This window comes from Mauremys reevesii, linkage group 22 (genome assembly GCF_016161935.1).
Source record: "Mauremys reevesii isolate NIE-2019 linkage group 22, ASM1616193v1, whole genome shotgun sequence".
Classification (NCBI taxonomy): domain Eukaryota; kingdom Metazoa; phylum Chordata; order Testudines; family Geoemydidae; genus Mauremys; species Mauremys reevesii.
In genome coordinates, this window is record NC_052644.1 from 17,103,621 (window position 1) to 17,110,011 (window position 6,391).

Sequence of the window (6,391 nt, forward strand, 5' to 3'; positions counted from 1 at the left end):
AGCAGATCGAGGGATGTGATCATTCCCCTCTACTCAGCACTGGTGAGGCCTCATTTGGAGTACTGTGTCCAGTTTTGGGCCCCACACTACAAGAAGGATGTGGATAAATTGGAGAGAGTCCAGCGGAGGGCAACAAAAATGATTAGGGGGCTAGAGCACATGACTTATGAGGAGAGGCTGAGGGAACTGGGATTGTTTAGTCTGCAGAAGAGAAGAATGAGGGGGGATTTGATAGCTGCTTTCAACTACCTGAAAGGGGGTTCCAAAGAGGGTGGATCTAGACTGTTCTCAGTGGTAGAAGATGACAGAACAAGGAGTAATGGTCTCAAGTTGCAGAGGGGGAGGCTTAGGTTGGACATTAGGGAAAAGTTTTTCACTAGTAGGGTGGTGAAGAAATGGAACGGGTTACCTAGGGAGGTGGTGGAATCTCCTTCCTTAGAGGTTTTTAAGGTCAGGCTTGACAAAGCCCTGGCTGGAATGATTTAGCTGGGTTTTGTCCTGCTTTGAGCAGAGGGTTGGACTAGATGACCTCCTGAGGTCCCTTCCAACCCTGAGATTCTATGATTCTATGAAGAGCCAGAGAAGCAGCCCAGGGAGCAGACCTGTGCTGGGAGCAGAGCTGCAGCAACCAGAGCCAGAGGGAACAGAAAAGCAGCCCAGAGAGCTGGAGGCAGAGCAGCAGCAGCAGCGCTGGGGCTGGAGTTCTATTTCAGAGATTTGGTCTTAATACTCCACTGTGCCCAAGTGCAAAGATCCCCCAAGGAGCTTAAGCCAGCTGAGAACTGGGTATATGAGAGCCTAGCTCTGCCTCCTTCCCTTCCCTCACATGCTCTGTCACCTCCTTGCCTCCAAGAAGCCTTTGCTTTCCCTTATGCCATGCAGTGGGTTCCAGCATAGCACATTGCAGCTGCAGAAGGCAGCAGAACCATCACTGCCACTGGGGAGATTCCTTTGGCTGTTTCAAGTTCATTCTCTTCTGCATAACCAGAGAGCTGTCCCTTAGGTCTATAATACCAGGGTGTAACAAGGCGGCCTGTGGGAGACACTGCTTGGAGTATTAATTCAGGACGAATTGCTTAGAGTAGAGCAGTCATAGCCCAAGGTCCAAGGTATTCACCCACGAAAGCTCATGCTCCAAAACTTCTGTTAGTCTATAAGGTGCCACAGGACTCTTTGCTGCTTTTACAGATCCAGACTAACACGGCTACCCCTCTGATACTTAATAAGGGGAGAAGATATTTTCAAATCTGTGGGGGAAGGTTTTTTGTCTGTGTCTCCGGGAGTTAACAGGGAACCAGGGCAGGGAAAATACCTCTCCCTAAGCCATATCTAAGTTAAGCATCTAATATTGCAGAAATAGTAAGTAATAGCAAAGAAATGTGTTAGGTTATGTTTTGTTTTAGCTTGTGAATTTTCCCTGTGCTAAGAGGAAGGTTTATCCCTGTGTTTGTAACATTAAAGTTTTGCCTAGACTGGCAATCCTCTGTGTTTTTAAATCTTTTGTTAGGGCTTGGGGGAATAATTTGGTGGAATAGGACTTCAAATGGTCCTTTCCCTGATTCATTGCCTAAATCACTTGGTGGTGGCAGCATACTCTTCAAGACAAGGTGCAATATGTGCCTTGGGAAAGTTTTTAGCCTAAGCTAGTAAAAATAAGCTTAGGGGTCTTTCATGCAGGTCCCCACATGTGTACCCCACAGTTCAGAGTGGGGAAGGAATCCTGACAGGGGCATACGCTGTAGACCTACAGAAACCAGAGTAGTAATGCAAACAAACCACCTGACCTCTCCAAACTTCTTCAATCAAAAGACTTTATATATAAAATGAGGTGCCACCTCAAAATGGGCTGCTAAGGGCACAGCATAAAAGGAGTCCATCAGCTAAACATGCTGTACAGCTCTTCCAGCATAGGATACAAATCACACTCCCAGCAAAAACTGGAGAGGGGTTTGTGGCTCTCAGAGGAGCCTATGATCAGTAACTCCTTCTGTCTCAAGGCTATGGGAGAGGGTGAATAATGAAAAGCGAAAGACAGTGCTGGAAAACACACCCTGCATACTATTCAATAGAGCAATTTCCCTCTTTAAAGCCTTTACCTGAGGGAAGACTGGAACGTAGGGAAATTGACACTGAGCCACCCTGTGTTGGGACTTTTTGTGTTTTTCGCCCAGGACCGCCGGGGGACCAGACAGTGTGTAGCGAGCTGGTGTGGCTCCCCTCCACCCCTTGGAGAGGGTCGAGCCCTGGTCGCCCACCGTTACAGATACATATCAGGGAGGGAGAGGAATTATTTAAGCTCAGTACCAATGTGGACACAAGAACAAATGGATATAAACTGGACATTAGGAAGTTTAGACATGATTAGATTAGATGAAGGTTTCTAACCATCAAAGGAGTGACATTCTGTAACAGCCTTCCAAGGGGAGTAGTGGAGGCAAAGGACATATCTGGCTTCAAGACTAAGCTTGATAAATTTATGGAGGGAATGGTATGATGGAATAGCCTAAGTTGATTAATTGATCTTTGATTATTAGCAGGTAAATATGCCCAATGGTCTGTGATGGGATGCCCCAGGATTTGGGGGAGTCTTGATACTACTGTGTGCCCTGGGGCTGTCTCTGCAATAAACCCAAACCAGAACCCCAAGTCCACACCCCCAAAATCTGGGAAAAGTCACATTAGGACCACAGCTGAAGCTAAACCTCATGGCTAAGGCTACATTGTAGTCACTGGTATTTTTAGTAAAAGTCATGGAGAGGTCATGGGTAGTAAACAAAGATTCATGGCCTGTGACTTGTCCATGACCTCTACTACATACCCGTGACAAAATCTGGCAGGGGGAAGATGGCCCAGGGGTGCTGTGGGTGCTCAAGGTCGCAGCCTGAGGGTGCCATAGGTGTTTGGGAGGGGGACTGCCCAGGGGGCATTGCTGGTGCTGGAGGTGGTGGCCCGGGGGCAGTGTGGGGAGGTGGCCTGAGGGCACCATGAGTACTGGGGGGGGGGGGCAAGTGGCGGCATGTGCCCCGAGACACCTTCTGGTGCTGGGGGAGGGAGGGCTTAGCGGGGCTGTCAGGCTCCCTACCTGGCTCTGCGCGTCCCCAGGAACGGCAGCATTCCCCTTGCTCACTTCCTAGGCAGAGGCATGGCCAGGTATCTCTGCACACTTCCTCCCCCTGAGCGGCAGCTCCGCAGCTCCCATTGGTCGGGAGCCATGGCAACTAGGAATTGAGCAACGAGGATGTCACCACTTCTGCGGATCCTGCCCCCTGAGGTAAGCACCACCCAGAGGCTGTCTCACCCTGTCCTGTGCCCCAATCCCCTGCCCTCTCCCACATCCAAACTCCTGCGCAGTTGGTGGAAGGGGGCGCCGGGGCCCAAGACTGCCTCAGCAGCTGCCAGTGCAACTGGCCCAGGGGCTGCCTGAGTTGCTCTGCTGGCCCCCAGGCCAGGCGCACCAGCCACTGTAGAAGTCACAGAAAGTCACAGAATCCCATAATTCTGTGACCTCTGTGACATACTCATGGCAGCCTTAGTCAGATACTCATCTCCAGTTGCTTTGCCACAGTCCAGCATCTCAGTTTGTCCTGGTCCCTCTTGCACTGATCAGCCACAGTCACCTTAGTGTTTAGAAATGGGAGCCGGTTTGGAGTCATTAAACTGAGAGGGGACGTCTCTTTCAACCAGACAAACTCTAGCTCAGCCAGAAGTGAGCAGCTCAATGCAGGGATCCCTGGGGGAGTCTCTCTGGCCTGGGCTGTGCAGACGCTCTGACTAGATGATCCCATTGGTCCCTTCTGGCCTTTAAATGTACGACTATGAAAATAAACTGCCCTGGAAAACTCAGAGAACAGACTAAAAAGTGAGTCACAGAGAGAGAGAATGAGGAACGTTAATGTGCGAGGACAAAAATAACATTGTGTGAGTGGGTTCTTCAATTCCACATCATAGCGTGTGATACACCCCCGCCTCACTGGGCTGCTAGCTTGGGGTTAGGCTGGGGAGAGCTCACTGCTGGGAGAGGGAAGGGATGTCTACACAGGAGACTCTGCGGCTAAGAACACTGTTGGCTCCTCCTGTGACTGCACGGAGCAACCAGACTGCATTTGCAGAGAGTCGCTGAGCAGGAGCTGCTGCTCACGACAGCAACTCTTCTCTCCCTTCCGTCTTCTGAGCCCCAGCCGCCAGTCTCTAATTCTGCAGCATCTGACACCATCAATATCCACTGCAGGGCTGGGGAGACAGATCTAATTCTGCCCTGGGGTTTGGGTCTAGGGATGGGAGGTGGGATCTAGCCCAGAAGGAATAAGGGTGGGACGCTATGTGAGATCAATAAAATCCCCTGTGGCAAATTTCTCAGCTTGTGTCTCTAACATTTTCCTTGTTTCCCATTTCCGTCCCATCCAGGCTCTTCCTCTCTTTGGGTGAAATAACTCAGAGTCATTGGCCTTCCAGGAAGGAGCAAGGCTGGTCATTGTCATGCAGACTTTTGGGAGGGCTGGGAGCAGGAAGTATAATCTATTTGCTAGGGCAGTGAATGGGGTATCACAATTCATCAGATCAATCTCTCACTCAGCTGTGGACTCCTGTGTGCCCTGGGCTTAGTCACTTAGTCTCCCTCTGAGACTCAGTTTCCCCATCTGTGAAATGAGGATAAGCTGCCCTACCGCTCAGGAGTGTGTGAGTAATAAACTCCATTAAATGTCTGTGAGGGGCTCAGATACTCCAGTGACAGGGGATTTAGAGGGAGACCACTGGGGGGGAGGGCTTCTCTCTACACAGGGAAATTTATTAGTATAATGAAACCGCTCTAGCTTTGCTGGTGTAACTCCCACAGGAACACTCTTATTGTAGAATTAGAGCTTTTGTCAGGTGTATTCATAGTTTCCAAGGCCAGAAGGGACCAGTGTGATCACATAGTCTGACACGCCCCCACCCCCAACAGATGGTATGCATAGGGCTACAGTACACAGACTGGACCTCTCCTCCAGCCTGGTGTGACGATGCAGTTTTGGCGGGACACAAGTGAGAGTGCCAATTCAGGACCAATTACTTAAACAGGGCAGTTACTGCCCTAGGCTGGGGTTTTTCCACCTCTAAGGCAAACCAAACCAGCCAAAGAAGACTTCGGTTTTGCCCCACTGGCTAACCACAAGTCACACAAGCAATTTCCTTAGACACTCCAGTCTCCCAGTATCACCACCAGTCCCACTCATCCTGGGGATGAATGGTTATGAAAACCAATACTCCAATAAAAGAAAATGGTTCTCCCGATCCCAAAAAATCAAGCCCCAGACCCAGGACAATATACACATCAGATCTTACCCACAAATCACACTGTTGCCAATCCTTTATAATCTAAAATCTAAAGGTTTATTCATAAAGGGAAAAAGGTAGAGATGAGAGCTAGAATTGGTTAAATGGAATCAATGATGTACAATAATGGCAAAGTTCTTAGTTCAGGCTTGTAGCAGTGATGGAATAAACTGCAGGTTTAAATCAAGTCTCTGGAGAACATCCCCTGCTGGGATGGGTCATCAGTCCTTTGTGCAGAGCTTCAGTTTGTAGCAAAGTTCCTCCAGAGGTAAGAAGCAGGATTGAAGACCAGATGGAGATGAGGCATTAGCCTTTTATAGTTTCTCTTCCAGGTGTAAGAACCTCTTTGTTCTTACTGTGAAAAATTACAGCAAAATGGAGTCTGGAGTCACATGGGCAAGTCCCTGCATACTTTGCTGAGTTACAAGGCATATTTGCCTTCTTTTCATGGGTCAAGTGTGTAGCTGATGGTCCTTAATGGGCCATGAAGCAGACTAGGCAGAGCTAACACCAACTTGTCTGGGATGTTTCCCAGAAACACAGCACAAATTTGAAAAACAGACAGTATAGAGCCAATACTTATAACTTCAACTACAAAATGATACACACAGACAGACAGGATAATCATAACCAGCAACCCATGACCTGGTCTTAGACACCTTATATGACCCCCTTTACATAAGATTTACAGGACCTTGGTTGCAAACCATGTTCTATATGGTCCCAGTTTATATCAATAACGTCACACCTGGGACCAAACTTCCCCCAGTCAAAGTCTTCATCTTCCAGATGTTCCTTCAGGTGTTGAGATGGTGAGGGGGTGGGGAGGGAGAGGAAAAGTGATGATCTCACTCTCCCTCTGTTTTAGTTTCTTCCAGGTGCTAGAAAGATCCTTGTTGTGACATGGATTAGTTCACCCCCATGTGTATGTGCCGTCTCTGAGAAGTCTCTGGGATAGTGGATTGGGAGTGGACAAGCCATTGTTGTAACTGAAAGGCTGGTTGTGGGTGTTCCCAAGCTCGCAACATATTTCAGTAACACATATAGTAATACCCCATAACTTCACATACAGTCATAG